The sequence below is a fragment of the Sycon ciliatum genome, chromosome 2, assembly GCF_964019385.1.
Source record: "Sycon ciliatum chromosome 2, ocSycCili1.1, whole genome shotgun sequence".
Taxonomy (NCBI): Eukaryota; Metazoa; Porifera; class Calcarea; order Leucosolenida; family Sycettidae; genus Sycon; species Sycon ciliatum.
The window spans coordinates 47253614-47272289 of NC_088644.1; the positions used below are offsets into that span (position 1 = coordinate 47253614).

The 18676-nt window shown below is 50.4% G+C and overlaps 1 long non-coding RNA gene across 1 annotated transcript in view; it reads right to left on the bottom strand.

Moving 5' to 3' along the window:
- The window catches only part of LOC135810923 (uncharacterized), a 44242-nt gene extending 36395 nt beyond the window's left edge, over positions 1-7847 (bottom strand). Inside the window, exon 1 of the long non-coding RNA XR_010552462.1 lies at positions 7782-7847. This is a non-coding gene — a long non-coding RNA (uncharacterized LOC135810923). The remainder of the gene's footprint in view (positions 1-7781) is intronic.
- Positions 7848-18676: the final 10829 nt, after the last annotated feature.

The window sequence follows — 18676 nt, forward strand, 5'->3', positions numbered from 1 at the left end:
CAAAGAGTGGGTATTTACGGTCGAGTTAGCCTTGAAGTGCTCACCTCAAGGTGACCCGGAGAGCCAAGTTAACCTTGCGGCTAGCTACCTCGCTGGGAATGCGCGTCTTTGGCTAATTTCTTCCATGGAAGCAGGTGAGCAATTTTCGGATTGGCATTCTTTGAAAAGCGCCCTAGCGTGAGTGTATGGCCCGCACTATGACGGGGATAGAGTGCGGTTGGATATGTTCTCTATCCAACAGCGTGGGTCAATTGAATCGTACGTAACAGAGTTTTCTCGGCTAAGTTTACAGGTGCCGGAACTTGACGAACTCTCCAGAGCCTTGCTATTTGTCAACGGCCTGCACGGTAACATGCGGACCTTGGTATTGAAGGAACACCCCACTACACTGTCAGCCGCCGTTCAGTCAGCGCTAGCAGTCGCCTCAGACAGCCGATTTCAGCGCAGACCACCACTGGCGACCGTGCATTTTAGTGATATTTGGAGATAATGGCCGTTGCTTTCTTGGATGTAGTCATGGCTCCATGTGGTGGGGAGGTGGAGACTACTCAGGTGAGGAAATGTTGGCATGGTGGTGGTTTTTCTCTTTGTTCCATTCTGTACGCTGTACCAGCGCTCCTATAGGACCCAACATTTAGTTTTATATTGGGCCCATGTCGAGGTCGTCTTGGTTAGAGGGAAACAAATCAGCAAATGAAGCACAGAAGCCGTAACGGTCAAGGCCTTTTGTACTGTTATTTAAATGTCGAATCCAATGATGAGTAAGGGAGCATCTCATTAGTTCGCATTTATTTTGCAAACGTAACGCATTTCGAATGGACTTTACCCCCTACCTCCCCCCTCTATTCGAAAGTCTTATCGCACATGTCTGAGAAAACCAGAACATTTGTGTAAGTCGATCTCTCAGATTTCGCACAGGTAGGTTTGCTTTGGGGTGTAGATCGACATTCCAAAACCCGCCCAGAATTTGTTGAAGAGAATCATGAAAATGGCATACCTCTCAATATTGGCCCAATAATTGCACGATTTATAGGTCTACAAACGAGCCACAGGACACGTGTGTGTGTGTGTGTGTGTGTGTGTGTGTGTGTGTGTGTGTGTGTGTGTGTGTGTGTGTGTGCCAGCTAGTTCGGTTGGTGGGTACACTTATGCCAGATAGTGTTGGGCCTGTTGCCAACGGGCTCGGCTGCTTGAAGGTGTATTGTTGTACCTACCACCTTTGTTGGTTTCAGGGTTCATATACTTTCTATTTGAAGTATACATACCTGTTAACCATGGACTACTTCTGGCTAGATTAACTCTTGTGCAATCAATGGTGCTAGTGAAGCTTTTATCAGATCCACTCTGATTTAGCCACCCACACTAGTACCAAGTATTACCTTCACTGGGGGCAGGGGTACCTGCAGTTGGATCCCGGGACGGATACCCTGATGCCGTCAATCCTTTTTCTGCACCTTGTCCTCACCCACTTACTGAGGTGTGGTGAGCCCATAAGTGGGATCATTTCAAGTCCACCCTAGTTTGGGGATTTCAGGGGGTGTCGGCCGTTGGGTGGTTCAATGGCCAATTGAGTCATCTTTCCAAGATTCCTTTTGAGTCTCTCTCCCCTCTCCCGGGGAGACCCACGTGACCAATTTTGGCAGTGAGCAAGTACAAGTACAAGTGTGTGTGTGTGTGTGTGTGTGTGTGTGTGTGTGTGTGTGTGTGTGTGTGTGTGTGTGTGTGTGTGTGTGTGTGCGTGTGTGTGTGCGTGTGTGTGTGTGTGTGGCTTGTCTTGATCTGTTTCAATCAGAATCAGATCTGCTATCGTTGCTATAGAGAAAATCTGTGGTTGCACATCCAGTGCATGTGCAGATTTGCGTGCTTCTCTTGCGACGGGCGTATACATGGTACATGGTGTGTGTGTGTGTGTGTGTGTGTGTGTGTGTGTGTGTGTGTGTGTGTGTGTGTGTGTGTGTGTGTGTGTGTGTGTGTGTGTGTGTGTGTGTGTGTGAGTGAGTTTGTGAGCATTGTCTGTGTCACCGAATTTAAGTATCTGGGTTCGGTAATTCACAGCGGCGGCCGTTCATCCTGCGATGTTGACTCCCCAATGCGAATGCCTCCCGAGCGTGTGGCGCTTTGCAAAAGTCCATCTTTGGCAACAAGCACCTGGACCTCCACATCAATAGGTGTGTGTTCAATGCCTGTGTCTTGTCGCTCTTGCTGTACGGTTCGGAGTGTTGGACGCCTCTTCAACGGGATTTGCAGCGGCTCTCTGTCTTCCACCGCCGATGCATCCGCTCGATCATGGGTGTGTCTCACCAAGAATGCTGGGATGACCACATCACCAATCACCAACTACGTGTGAGGTGGGGTGATCCCGACACCATCCGCACGAAGGTGGAGCACTACCGCCTTGAATGGCTCGGGCATGTTGCTCGGATGGAGGAACACCGGCTGCCGAAGCAAGTTTTCTTTGGCACGCTTCCGTCGCGTCGCCCAGCTCATGCCCCTCGTCGGCGCTGGAAGGATTGTATCATGTCTGACCTTCGTTCTCGCGGCCTCGAGGGGGAATGGCGAGCTGAATGCGAGTCGCGTTCCACCTGGCGCTCGGCGTACTCAGCACCGGTAGATGCCTAGCACCCCCCCCCCCCCCCCCCCCCGTCACCTGCTACACCTGCGACCGACAGTTTGCACGCCCCAGTGATCGCGCACGCCACAAGTGTAAGGCTGAGCGTGCGAAGCCGGTTGCGGAGCAGAAGGGTGCATGCCAGTGTGGAGAGTGTGGCCGTTGGCTGAAGTCCCGTGGAGGTCTGGCAAGGCACAAGTGTACTTACCCCCAGTCAGCAGTCGGTGCGCCCCTGCCTGCTTCTCCGCTGTGCTGCATCGCTCACTGCCAGGCTTGTGACCGCTGCTTTGCGTCTACACGTGGCCGCGCCCGTCATCGCTGCTCACGGACTTGTAGTCGTCCGACCATTCAGGACCGTCAGGGTTTCACGTGTGTTTGCGCCTGCTCCCGCCGATTTCGCTTACCGCATCACCTGGATCGTCACAGGGCTGTGTGCTCCTCCTCTCTCTCAGCTGCCCCTCCGGGGCCCACGAAACCTTCATGGCAGTGGCTCAACAGGACAGGAATGTGTGAGTGTGTGTGTGTGTGTGTGTGTATGTGCGCGTGTATAGTGTGTGTGTGTTTGTGTGTATGTAGTACGTGTGTGTACTTGTATGTGTGTGTGTGTGTGTGTGTGTGTGTGTGTGTGTGTGTGTGTGTGTGTGTGTGTAATACTTCCGTGTGTGTGTGTGTGTGTTTGGTTATGTGTGTGCCTCAACGGTGGATGCCACAGTGCCACCTGGAGCTACCGGAACGTCGGCACCGGCGGAGGGATGTTGTGCAGCGCATTGTGACCGGTGTGGTCGCTGCTTTTGCGGTGTCCGGGGACGGGGCAGGCATCGCTGTTAAAGAGTGGCGCACAGACCAACAACAGAGGAGCGCTCAGCCTTCCGGCACGTGTGCATATGAGGCAAGCGGATGCGACTATCCGTGCACCTGGAGCGTCATCGAGCATCGTGTCCTCTCTCTCTCTCTTCTCAAGTTTCCCAGTGATGGGATCACGTGACCCTTTTGCGGCAGTGACTCTACAGGACAGGACAGGACAGGTGGTTATGCGTGTGTGCGTGTGTGCGCGCGCACATGCGTGTGTGGATTTTATTTATTTATTTGTTACAGCGTCTCATAGCACAGTGAGAACACCGGCCAATACAAAGAGTTAGCCAACCACGGCAAGGCAGGGAGAAAGGGAGGAGAAGAAAAAGGAACCTGCATGGATAAGCAGTGATTGCAACAAAATGAGAAACACAAAATCAAAGTCAAAGCGCGACAAGGCTCTTAAAAAGGCGGAGGAAAGAAAGGTCCTTAGCTCCTTGGGGGAAGTGCCAGCCACGCAGAGTATGCAATGAAAAAGCCGAGGATGGAACCCTGGGGAACTCCGGATAGTACTGTTGTGTCGGCCGAGGACGTCCCATGTACCGTGACGTACTGCGTTTGCCCAGTTAGGTAAGATGTCAGCCATATCAGGGTATTGCCGTCTACAGTAAATGATCCACGAAGCTTGGCCAAAAGCCCCCGGTGCCAGACGGTATCGAAGGCCTTGGCAAGATCGAAAAAACAGATCCCGACTAGATCTCCAGCATCCCGATGTCGACCAGGTTAGTGATGCCGTCTGGGCCCGGCACCTTGTCAGACGGGAGCTTTCGAATGTAACGTCGGATTGCAGCAGTCGTAGTAAAGACAGATGTGAGGCGGTCAACCTCACCCGACTCCTCGGCAATGGGGGGAATGGGTAGAGAAGGGTCATCGGGCACGGCCACTGAGGCGAACTGAGAGTTCAATGCAGTGGCTTTAGCTGAAGAGGTAGTAGCCTGCTGCGTAGAACTAATGGTGAGTGTCGGGATGTCACGAGATACTTTATGATTTTTTAATTTGTTCACGAACTGAAACAGTGATTGGCGGTTTTTGTCCTGCAGCGTAGCTTGGACAAACCAAATGTATCCCCGGTATTTCGATCGAGTCAGACTTTTCACCAAGTTCCGTTGAGATCGATATACATGCATGTTAAGCTGGGTTGGGTATTTCTTACACACACTGTAGAAATCGTGCTTTGCCTTAATGGCGGCACGGAGGGGGGCATCAACCCAAGGTGGCTGACCTAAAAGTCGGCAAGAGGGGGAGAGTGGACGCCGGGAGAAGTACCCGAGGTTTTTTTTTCTATTTTCGTATTTTTCTGTTTGGCGCGTACGAGCAGTGCTGAGGCTGAGACCCCTGGTCGGTTTAGCTGCTCTTGCCCCACCTCCACTGCTTCGGCTGCCATCGCTATGTGCATCTCTGTGCGTTTTTTCGGCGTTTGCACCATGATGGTTTGTGGTTATCTTGTAAAAAAAGAAAGAAAAAAAAACGATCTACGAACGAATTTCCATCAAGCCAACATTACCTGTTTGTTTTTGTTTAGACAATGGCGTATGTTTTTGTTGTCCTTTTATTTATAGTAGAAAATCAGTGGCCACATGCCACGTACTGCTCTTTTCTCTCCGAAACTGGGCATTTGCAAGCCAGATACGAAAGAATAAAGAATCATCCCTCACACCACGGGGAATCGAACCAGGGACCTTGCTATTCATGAGCAATGCTCTAACCAACTGAGCTACAGTATGAGTCTTATCCACAGTGATGATAAATCTATCCTTCTTAGATCAATCCACATGTGGCCTCTGATTTCCTATTACTTTGAAAATCTCCGTGCAGTCCAAATTTGAAATTTGAAATTATTTATAGTCCGAACTTAGAAGACCAACATCATATTTTATAGTCGTTCAACCAAACAGGCAATGTTGCCTTCTCACAAGAAGACGACTTAGAAGAGGAGAGGGCAGAAAGAGAATGGGGAGGGGAGAGAAAAACAGGCACGGAAGGGAGATAGAATGGAGAGGATAATGTAGTATAGATTAAGAAGTAGGAGTAAGATCCAGATCATTGGCACAGTACAAAAAGCGGTTTAGGCAACTGGGAGAATAAGCAAGTCTTGCGAGTGCAATGCATGACGCACCCGCTTCTCCTCTCCAATAGATCAAAGTTCGGCCGATAAACTGTTCCACAATACGCTTCCCACAAACTGGATTGACGACTGTATGGGCCTCTTTGGAAGGGTATTCGCGGGAGATCGGAGGAATGACCAAGAGTTATAGGGCCTCGCGGCCTTAGAAGAGTTATTTAAGGGGAAGTTAAGGCTAAAATCAAAATTTCACCAGCTGTAGTCATCGGGGTGCTGAGTCGAATGGTCGTGGTCCGAGGAAGCTGAGACGCTCCCTTCCTACTTTAATCCCAATCGAACTCGCGAATATTTGGGTAGTCTGCCACCTTAAAAAGGGGCAGCCTACCCATAAATTTCATATGGTTCGTTGTGTTTATTTGGTTGTGTTTATTTGAATTCGCAAACCGAACGGACTGAACATGTCCGATGACAAGGAAGCGAATGAAGTCCAAGTAACCCAGTAATGGGGACACAGATGAAAATAAAATATGAGAACAGAAGGCTCTCAGCAAAGGTAGAAGAGAAAGGAAGGAAGAAAAAGAATAAAGGAGAAAAAGAAGAAAAATCGTGGTCACGGCGAGAAGAAAGCTTTTAGCAAAAAGAGAAAGTAAAGGATAAAGGAGAAAATGGGGAGACACATCGTGGTCACGGCCAAAGCCGGAGTAGCGGCAGGACACAGTAGACATAACAACACCAGGAACAAGCACGCATGAAGCATGGGCCATGCCAGCCCAGAAGCGGGAGACACCGACAGGAAGAGAGAAGAGAAGAGAAGAGAGAGAAATCGAAGCATTGCACATCTACGCCCACACATCCACACATCCACACACCCACACATCCACACATCCACGCACCCACACACACACACACCCACACACACACACACACACACACACACACACACACACACACACACACACACACACACACACACACACACACACACACACACATACACATATATGTACATACCCACACCTACACACCAATAAACACATACTCAGACACATACCCCTCCCCACACACACGCACACGCGCGTGCACACACACACACACTCTTACACACACACACACACACACACACACACACACACACACACACACACACACACACACACACACACACACACACACATGTACATTGACAGCCACACATACAATTGCTTTGCAATGTTCTCAGTTCATAGAAGAAACGGGACTGCGGCAGCACGGAACTGGAACGAGGAACAGTGATGGAGCGAATACTGCTAGGCAGGTTGTTCCAGCATAGCGCACCCTGGAAGGCGAATGTCCCCTTTCCAGAGTTGCTGCGGGCAGGTGGCGGGCAGAGACCCATGCTGGAGTCCAGGCGCGTGGACTGGCCACAAGCTGGCAGCAAGAGAACCTGAAGCTCAGGACTTGTTTGGCCGTAACGGCAGCGCCAAGCAAGGAATGCCAGCTTCTGCTTGTACGCTTCGGTTACCCGATTGGAACACGCTCAGGTTGGCATTGGCAAGCTCATCACGAAATTCTGGAAGATTTTTGGTGCGCATGTTGCGGGTTAAACTGGTTCCCTGGCGTTGTGAGGAGTGTTGATGCTTAGCAGACTTTAGCGCGAGGTCCAGTCTAGCATGTGCGGCCGAGTGATCACTCAGAGTACAGGGTACGACATTGCAGGCGACTGTCGCAGGGCTACTGGTGAGGATCAGGTCCAGTGTTTTGCCGACCGGACATCTTGGGGTGATTCGGGTTGGGACAGAGACTAAATTTCTCAAACCGAAAGAGTGAATTGCATCATTGAAACGATGGAGCTGGAGTGTTGCAGCTGAGCTAACATTAATGTTGAAGTCACCGAGCAGGGTGACAGATGGCGATACCATTGCAGCCCAAAAAGGAATTGATTCAGTCAAGTGTCAAGTGAAGTTGGCGGAATAGCGCGGGCTCCAGTGTGGGAGCAAAGTCATTCCTAAAAATAATCATCGCCGAAGTCGCAACCACTATTTCGTACTGGTAAGGAACAAGAACAAGTAATGGTTTGAAGGAAATTTTGTCAACCATGGCCAGAGGGCCGCAGCATATGGCTTCTAGGCTCCGTGAAGTTACTTTTCTCGTCGTCAATTATGTCCCGTATCTCTCAGAACGGAATGACTCAACAGTGCTTACACAGTTCTCATGGATGTTAACAAGCATTCATTGCGGCTTCGAATATAATCCAGAACTGAACTTTATAGTTCAACTTACAGCAACACAAGATCTCTAAGGCTGCCCAATACATTTAGAGGAAGGCTTGTAAGGTTATTGTGGCTCACGTCCCTGCAATAACAGATCAAAAGATGTGGGTACAGGAACGGCAGTTAGCTTTATCAGGTTGTGAAAATTCGCAAAAAGTGTGAACTTTTGTATAGTTGAAACACCACTTCTTGGTGGAGAAGCACGCCACAGATCAGTGACAAGAGGACCGCTAGCCAGTAGCATTATGCTTTGCCAAGGTCAACATTGTTTTACTTCATATCAGTATATTGATGCTGAGTGAAAGGTGTAAGTTTTTATTGAGGTCTGTTGTTTCAACAAACGCAAACACACGAGGCAGAGTTTGTGACTAATCTTTTACAAGCCAGAAAAAGAAGACTTCCTATCCAGAGCAAAGGACAGGCGGAAAACCGTGATGCATGCGGGTACTAGTATGCGTACACATGCGAGTGTTGATGCTTAGCGGACGGTACCGCGAGATCCAGTCTAGCATGTACGGTGGACTGATCACTCAGAGTACAGGGTAAGACATTGCAGGAGACTGTAGCAGGGCTACTGGTGAGGATCAGGTCCAGTGTTGTGCCACCTAGACATCTCGGGATTATTCGGGTTGGGCAGAGGCTAAATTTCTCAAACCAAAAGAGGTAATTGTATCAATGAAACGGTAGAGCTGGGATATTGCAGCTGAGCTAACATTGATGTTGAAGCCACCGAGTAGGGTGGCCAACGGTGGTACCATTGCAGCCAGGTGAAGAGCCTGCTCAAACCTTTCCCAATAATGAATTGATTCCACAGAGGGGGGGGGGGGGGTGCCGGTGTTTGGAGTGGTGCGGACTGATGGCATTAGTAGCTTGGAAATAACACCCTCTCAACTGAGAAGAGCCTTGTTTTATAGCACAAGGTAATATAGAGAACACCAATGAGACTATGATGTGAGAAGAACCGAAGTGTCAAGGATGTGGGAATACTGTCTGCGTGAGAGAGGGATGTGAAATGCATGCAATAAATTGATAGTTAAAGGTGAGAACTATCACACATGGCTTCAATACCGTCCACCTTCAGATCAGGCGGTACAGTGACAGGAAGTGTAGCCCCGTAATTTTTAATTTTTTTTTAAATTTCGGCCAGTCGGCTGCAATCCTTTCGTTATGGGGGTTAGACAAGGGGAAGTAGCCATGTAGGGGCGTTAGCCCACCTTTCGGCACCGGGAGTTGCAGCTCGCTCAACTTGACTCTACTGAGTGCGGAGGACCCACACCTTGATCTGGTGAGCTGCGTCAGGGGGAATTTGCAGTCAGATGTGTGACTGCGGGGCTCGAACCCGCGACCTATCGGGTCGCAGGCAAGTGCAGTACCCAATGTACTACCGGGGAGCCCTGTAATACAGGCACATACCTCCACCGCGACGGCCGGCTCGATCCAGCCTGGCAATGCTGTTTCCAGATATATCGATCTCATTGTTAGCTACTGTGTTGTTGAGCCAAGTCTCGGCCACACCGACAATGTCCTAGTCCATTTAATGCACGCACCAGGTCCGACAGTTCATGCACTTTGCAGCGTAGACTACAAATGTTGAGGAATGCAATGTTCAGATCTTGCTCCGACGTTACGAGCGCTGTTCTTGTAAAAAGTGAGTTAGAATGGTGTAGCATTTGGAGTTAGAGGAACTAGGGAGTGAGGAGCAGAGGTTGTCGAAAGAGGGTCGAAATATGCATATTTTTATGTAAGGGTGTTTAATCCTGACGCTTCTTCCTATGCGTCGAGAAGCCTGGACGCGCTCTTCCGGCAACATGAGAGCGCTAAGAGACTTCAATATCAGGAGAGAGTAGTCAATGTTGAGCATGGTGCCTTTGTACCTTTAGTGTTTTCCGTGAATCGGGCAGCTGCGCCGGCATCCACGGCCTTCCTCAGGCGCCTTTGCCTGCTCACATCTCAATTTTCGGGAGGTAGCTATTCGTCGTTGATGGGATACTATCACTGTCGGGTGTCTTTCGCGCTGCCACGTTCCGCTGTATTGTGTGTCAGGGGTGCTCCGTCGGCCCGTCAACGTCCAGTTCACATGCTTCGTTAGTTGGCGATGGTGGAGGGTCGGGTTCCGATGCCGTGATTAGTGCTGCACCGAGCTTGTTTTGTGTGGAAGTATATGTTATTATAATTACACAAGAGAGAGTTTGGAAGCTTTGTTACAACTCTGAGTTTCACGTATTACTACGATCATCAGGCAACTGATGGATCCAAAACGGGCAGCCAGAACATAAGGGGGAGCAAGGTGGGAAATTCTGAGGGGTGTCATAGGCGACGCGTATCATAGCGCAAGAGTCAGGTGCAGGCGTGAAGTTGCCAAGTCTTCAGACTTGGGGCTATGCAGCAGTAGTTCCGGCATGAATGAGAATAGAGCTGGGGACAGATGCCAAATCCAAACATGCCCACACCATTACACACACATACACACACATTCTCTTCCTTTTCTCACATACACATACACTAACACGTGCGTCCACACACACATTCTCTAAATCTCTATCTCACACACACACACACTCATTCTCTATATCTCACACACGCACACACACATTCATTCTCTATATCTCACACACGCACACACACACACACACACACACACACACACACACACACACCACACACACATTCTCCAAATCTCACACATACATTCTCTAAATCTTACATACACACACACATTCTCCAAATCTCACACAAACATTCTCTCTCTCACACACACACAAACACACAGACGCACACAGACACACACACACACACACACACACACACACACACACACACACACACACACACACACACACAGTCACAATACTCATCCTTTCATTCTCACACCTACCGCACACATACTTGCACCCACACTTATCCAATCACCCACACGCACTCTCTTTCTCACGCATGCACACTCACACACACACACTCACTCACACATGCGCGCACACACTCACACACACACACACACTCACACACACACACACAAACACACACACACACACCCACACACACACACACACACACACACACACACACACACACACACACACACACACACACACACACACACACACACACACACACACACACACACACACACACACACACTAGGCAACGGGACTACTAGCTATATTCACTTGACCTTGCGGGCAAAGTTATAGAAGTAGAACTTGTTTTCATGACGACACTTGGACACAAGCTCTGACCTCTTGTTGAGGAAGCGGGTCTTTTCGGCCCAGGCAATCTCTAGCTTCTCGGCCAGACACAGGTTGCAGCACTTCGAGATGTTAGAGCATGGTGGGGCTCTCTTCACAACGGACCACCTGATACTGTAAGGTTTGTTTTCATCCTTCAGTCTCCAGATGTGTCTGGACAGTCTCGTTGAGGTCTCGTGCTTCTTGTGGCGAAAAGTATGTTGATGACCATTGAATCGTGTCTTGAATGTCCCTTCCATTAATCCAGTGTGCTCCTTTATGTCGCTGCCGGTTACATGTGCCCTGTACACAATGCTCGATGCTAGACAGTTTCCTTCCAAGGGGCAATCATTTTTGACATGGCAGTTGCAGGTTCTCACATCCTTGGTCTTATTCTGGTGGTGATTGCGGAGGATACTATTGTTGTGTTGCTTGATGATGGTGCCGATATTTGGCATGCAACCGTAACTGAACTTTAGCGTGTTCCGGTTAAATATCTTGTATAATTTGCATCAAATAATCTACGTGGAGATAATAATTTTAATATAGCTATGAATAGGATGAAGGTCGCAGACATCACGCAACTACGTTACTTGTTCAACATTTATTTACTGTGTATTTTATAACAAAAATATTATTGAAAACCCATAATCGATTTTCTTGTTCCTATCATCAGTGGGAAAAATACGGAACTAAGGATACAACCAAAGAAACTGAAGTTAAGTACTGTAAATAGAACTGTGTTAGAAATAACAACAAAATACAAGTGCAATAAAACCACTAGAGGAAACGCAAAAAGGTAACAAGATTACGTAGCCAAAGGCGAGAAGGCGCTAAACGAAGTGTCAACCTACGAATACAACTTCAGTGCAACAACGTGCTCCTGCTTACACAAAACAGGCTTATGAATACGTATACAGACTGCCTCAAGGACTTTCAACTGTTGGACATAACGCGCACGACACAGTACAGAAAAATGAGAGTCATCATACACACACCCACACACACTGCGTTGCTTCTGAAGATAGGGGTAGGTTGCACTTTTTGAAGCTCCCGTAAATCTTTCTTGGTGGAGCCCAGCCGGCGTCAGGCCGGACTGGAGGTAGTTTCCGTAGGGTAGCAGTAAGTGTTTCTAGTAGTGCTCGTAGAAATTGGTGACCTCCGCCATGCCTGGGGCCACCACGAGAACAAACACTCGCGCGACTACCCTGAGTGATGAAGAGCGTGAGGCTGATGGCGTCGTTGCCGGGCATTGAGTTATCTGTAGTAGAAATGCTGAAAACATTGGCCGTACTTGTCTCGGAATCGGCTGATCGGGAGACGCGCCTAAACAAACGGGTTGACGAGCTGTCAAGGCAGCTCAAAGATGTGAACGAAGAGTTAGTGTCTCTCCGAGAATCCGCCATTGCCTTGCGAAAAGCTACCCCAAGGCCAGTTCAAACACAGCAGGGTACGGGTGCGGGTCAACCTTCGCGTAGGCGTACCAAAGCAGGCAGTGCGGGTACAGCAGGTACTCGAAAGCATGACACCACGATGTCCCGTAGCGTCTCCAGCAACATTTCCCGTAGCGGTGACGAGTGTGAAGAGGATGGCAGCGTCCCTTGCAACATCTCCCGTAGCAGTGACGAGTGTGAAGGGGATGGCGACCAAGATGCAACCTGTGTAGACGAAGACAGATTCCAACCAGTCCAGAACTCAAAGCGGAGTAAGAAGCAGTGCGTGCTCCAGGTGATCGCAGATGACAGCTGGAAGATGGTGTCGTCAGAGCCTCCCAGGGCGAAGAAAGCTGTGCGGTACGTTGGCAACCTAGGCGACCAATGCACCGAGGAACGCCTCAGGGAGTTTGTGCAACACAGAGCAGCTGCGGTTGGGACATCTGTGGATGTGCACGATTGCAGTATGCACGAATCAGCAACGGGCAAAATCTCAGCGAGACTGACAGTTGACGCTGCAACAGTTCCTACAATTACCGCTGCAAACTTCTGGCCCCGGCCACTTTATGCCAGGCAATGGCGTTTCAAAGAAAGCAGTGGAGCACGCCATGATAATTCTAGCCCACCTGCCAAAACTGATGACATCACCAAGTCTGACTCTCCTCCTCAGAACAATGATAGTCTCCCACCTGCCGACCCTCTCCTGAGCAATGACCAGTAAGACGTTGAAATTGCTGGTTACGAATGCCTTTGGTATCCGTTCAAAGTTTGGCGAATTTCAACATACCCTTCTGGCATCTGATGCAGATATTGCTGTAGTCACAGAAACGAAGCTGACCCTCGATAAGATGACGCAAGCCGAAGTGACTCTTCCTGGGTACTCCCCTCCAGTGAGACGAGACCGAGCACCACAGGGTGGAGGCGTGGCTGTGTGGGTGAAATCCCACCTAGCTTTTCAAGAACTGGAAGCTGTTCCAACCCTTGACCAAGAAGTTGTATGGCTTTCTATCCGCATAAGACCTGGCCGCAAAGTTGTCTTGTGTACTGCCTACCGCCCAGGGTCTCTTCCTGGCAACGATATCAGTATGGTAGATTACTTGGACCAGACCATTGACGTTGCCCGGGTGGATGCACAGCACCTCATCATCGCTGGCGATTTCAATGCGCACAACACTGCCTGGGTGGGCAGCAGTAGAACAACTCCAGCTGGGGAGAAACTGGAGGACCTCTGCGCACTACATCACCTCCAGCAGCATGTGACGGAGCCTACTCGTGGAAATGCCCTCCTCGACCTCATCATGCGTGACCTGGGCAACCCGACGGTCCGGCTCGGCCCCCCAATTGGTAGATCTGACCACGCCACCATCTTGGCAGAATTCAAGACAGAACTATGTCGAGAGCCCAAGACGGCCAGAACAGTCTGGCAATATGGCCGCGCTGACTGGGACAGACTAAACCACCACCTTAGGAGTGTGGACTGGGATGCCCTCATGTCTGAGGATGCAAACAGCAGCTGCACCAATATTACCTCTGCCATCATAGATGGAATAAACCAGTTTATCCCATCCCAACTTCTCTGTACTCGGCCCTCTGATCCCGCTTGGTGGATGCCAGCTTGCAGCAAGGCCGTGAAGGCGAAACAGAGTGCCTGGAAGTCCCTCAAGAGACGACCAGACTCGCCCCAATGTCAAGCTAACTATACTCTCGCTGTCTCGCGGTCTTCTGATTGCGTACGTGATGCCCAGAATCACCATCTAGCAATAGTCCGTGCACGACTCCAGACCGGCAGCCTTCAAAATAAACAGTGGTGGTCAACCATCAAGCAGTCCATCGGAACCTCCCGAAATAGCTCCATCCCGATTTTTGTCGACCCTGCTGGCAAAGAGCATGCCACGAACATCGAGAAAGCAAACTGCCTCGGTCACTACTTCGCGGAGAAATGTAGCCTTGGTGCCAATGACCTGCCAGACACACCTCTGCCCCCTATTCGCCAACGCACGGGCAATAGGCTGAAGACCGTACACTTCCGCCCTGCCACAGTCCAGCGAGCTCTCAAGAACCTGGACGCTTCAAAAGCAACTGGCCCTGACGGCATTCCCGCGCAAGTGCTCAGGAAGTCAGCGCAGTCGCTCGCCAGCCCTCTGGCAAAGCTATTCACCCAGTGCTTCCGGCACGGGGTGCAACCTGCATCCTGGAAGATCGCAAACGTTGTCCCTATTTTCAAGAAAGGCTCCAAGTCTACCCCGAAGAACTACCGTCCGATTTCCCTCCTCTCTATACTCTCTAAGGTGATGGAGGCCATCATCAATCGCAGCATCACTAACTTCCTGGAAAGCAATCAGGTCCTCTCCGAACAGCAATTCGGGTTCCGACGCGGCCTGGGCACGACTGATCTTCTCCTCTCACTTCAGCATGAGTGGAGTCGGACGTCCAATGCTGGGGTTGTGACCCGAGTCCTTGCTGTCGACGTGGCCGGCGCATTTGACAAAGTGTTGCACCGCGGTGTAGTTCACAAGGCCAGATGCCTTGGGCTGACTGGCCACCTGCTCTCATGGTTGAAAAACTACCTAGACAGCCGCCAGATCCGGGCCGTAGTTGGTGGACAAACATCAGCCACACACGCCATCCGAGCAGGTGTGCCTCAAGGAAGCATCCTGGGGCCCACTCTCTTCTTGATCTACATTAATGACGCTGAGGACCACCTTCCCCAATCGACCAGCCTTGCCACGTACGCAGACGACACAACGCTCTACAAGTGTATCCGGTATCTCGGCAACCTCGCAGCTGACTGTGATGATCTCCAGACCGCCGTCAATGCCCTTGCTGCCTGGGGTGCGACCTGGCGAGTGACATTCGAGCACGCCAAGTCATACCTACTCCACGTCAGCCACCACCATCGGCCCTGGGACTGCCCTCCGGTCACATTCCAAGGTGAAATCGTTCCTGAAACCCAGTGCCTGAAGCTACTTGGGATAGCCTTCGACAGTCAACTGACATTCTGCCAGCAGATTCGACAGTCAGCCCTGCGCGCCACACAGCGACTGGGCTTCCTGAAGAAGGCCTCAGCAGTGCTTGACCCTGGCTGCCGTCTCACGGTCTACAACGGCTTTGTTCGCCCAGCCTTAGAGCATGGCATGCTAGTCTAGATGGGTGCTTCTCAGACGGTGCTGGCCCAACTCGATGCTGTACAGCGGAGAGCCTTGCATCTGATCGGCGAAGGCGCATATCTGCCAAGCCTCGAACTCCGGCGCAAAGTGGCTGCTCTCTGCTATCTCTACAAAATCCACTACCTGACAGGCCCACAGATGCTAACCCGAATGCTGCCCCCCTCCCAAGCAGTACCAGACCACGACCAACATCCTGCCAACACCAGGTAGCAGGTGCGGATGGCGGCCGGCCACCGCTACCAGCTGCAGTCTGATATCCCAGCCAATTCTCGCAACAACGTCCACCGGTCGTTCCCTGAAGGAGTGCTGGACACCTGGAACCAGTTGCCTCGCCAACACCTCCTGGATCAGCCCGACCAGAAGAGGTTGCAGTCCTTCAAGTGCAGCGTCCACCGATTCCTGCGCTCGAGCCACTGGGACTGGGCGACCGACCGGCTGTAGGGACTCGGCATGGTGGTTTTCTGGACGTTACTGTGAGAGAGTGAGTCTGTGCACAAATATTATGTATGATTACGCGTCTGCGTGAATGTGCACGTGTGTGTCTGTGTGTACGTGTATGTGTGTGTGTGTGGTGTGTGTGTGGTGTGTGTATGTGTGTGTGTGTGTGTGTGTTTGTGTGTGGTGTGTGTATGTGTGTGTGTGTGTGTGCGTGCGTGTGTGCGTGCGAGCATGTGTGTGTGTGTGCGTGCACGCGCGCGCGCGTGTGTGTGTGTGTGTGTGTGTGGGTGGGTGCACATTGTTGGTATGTGTATCAGGTTGATCTCCTATTTGAACATGCGCATATGTGTGTGTATGATGTGCCCTAGCTCACTTATAATATTATTATTATTATGTTATACACGTAGATCATGTCCATGATGCCTTTCCTCTGCGCAGGTCCACCGCACTATTGTTTTTAAGATTAACATCATTATTACTTCTGCATATGCATTACATACTATGATCATGCTGGCTTCATCCCTTATCTCCTAAGCTACCACCCCCCCCCCCCCCCCCCCCCGGTGCGTCTGCCCAGTGTTGACTCCGAGACCCACGGTCGGACGAGCTGCCCAGGCCTCACCACCACTGCCGTTTCCGTGCTGCCTTCTCGATACATACGTATGTACACTGTATATCATGTGCACATTCACATGTCTGAAGGTTTGTGGTTTTTCAATAAAAAAAATAAAATAAAAAAATAAAAAAACACTAAGACAGTCAGGAGGAGATAACAAGTGTAGACACACAGCTGACTTCTTACGATCAACACATTCATCCGCCTCATCTCACTCCTTCCCACCCGACTCCTCCTCGTCCATCTCATCATCCTCTTCCTCGTTCCGCTTGTCATCCTCACGATCATCATCACTATCATCATCTGCCTCGTCCTCTGCCTCCTCACCAACCGTTTCGTCATCCAATTGATCTTCTTGCCACCTACACCCGCGCTGGCATCACCAACTCTCACACGAATTGCCACGGCTCCCACATTAATCCAGAGACCTCGGAGGGCAACAGCAAACTACTCCACAGATATTTATGTCAGAAACGGCCAAGGACCGCGCGTTGTGGACAATACCAACAGAAAGAAGGTCGAGCAGGATCATGAGTCAGTGAGTGAAGCGGAGCTGGAGGAACAACTCCCCTCACGGGACGAGCAGCTAGCAAATGGGAGACAAGTGGTCTGTACAGAAACGGAGGATGAGACAGGTGATCAGAGGATAGAAGAGCAAGAAGAGCAATTGGATGACGAAACGGTTGGTGAGGAGACAGAGGACGAGGCAGATGATGATAGTGATGATGATCGTGAGGATTTTTGTATTTTGTGTTGTATTTTATTATTTTACTTGGGCATTCCCAACAGACCCTAAGGTCTTCTTACAGGGTGCCCAAGATGAATGAAATTGCTAAGTTCCTGGCGAAATGAATTGGGGATATGATTTGTGCGAAGGGATTCGGGAAGCGCATTAAAGCGGTCAGCACCAAGGAATGAAATAGATCTGTATCCAGCTTGAGCTTGCACAATGGGTAAGGAAAGGGAATAATTGACTTGGCCGCGGGTTACTCTGTCTGTGTGAGCGCAGTCACGGCGAAGGGAGAACATGTCAGAGAGGAGTGAACTGCAGATATTGTGGATGCAACGGAACACGAATAATATGGACTTAGTATGATATCTTTTGTCTAAGCTAATTATGTGGTATCGCTCAAGCAAGTATGATGTCCGCGTGAATGTGTCATGCTCAAATATGCATCTAAGTGCTCTCTTACTTATGCGCAGCAGCTGATCTCTCACATTGTCAGCGAGGCAGTGGACGTAGGCAGTGCTGGCGTACTCGAGCTTGCTCTGGACTACTGACAAGTAGAACTGCCTTCTGGCCTGGACAGCAAGGTTCCTCCTTCCACGTCGAAAAGCACCTAGTTTCTTTCCGATGTCTTCCCTGAGGGAGTTAACATGGGCACTAAAACTTAAAGTTGAATCAAGAGTCAGTCCTAGATACTTAACTTCGTCAGACGGGGCAATAACAGTTGAACCACAGACAATGCTCGGGTTAGGTGGGGGATGTGAGCGTCTGCTGTGGATCAGTAGTACTTGGCTCTTGCTGGAGTTCAGGAGCAGGCCGCGATCTGTGAGGTGCTGCTTAACCACTGAAAAATCGTCTTCTAAGTAAGACATGAGAATTCGTGGACACTTTCCAGAGGCATACAGGGTGGTGTCGTCTGCATAAAGAAGGCATTGGGAACGCAATGGCAGAGTGGGGACAAGTCGAGTGTAGATGGGAGAGGAAGACGGAGCAGCCGTTGTCATTGTTGTCGGTATGAGTGCAAGGTCTAGGCATGACTGACTAGGAACTCTGGTGGGCTGTAGTATGACGTTTTGTAAGCTGTGGTCAGCGCAGAGGCCTTGTACATAGCGGGCGTTTGGGTGAGGTGGGACAGAGAGCATGTTGACATTGTAATCACCGAGGAGGAGGAGGATGTCCGGACATGTTGCGGAGGCCATCTGCACGCTATTGTCGAGCTGCTCCCAGAAATCCACATGGCTGTCGGGAGCGCGGTATACGCAGCCGATGGATAGAAATGGATTCGTTCGGCTATGGGTGT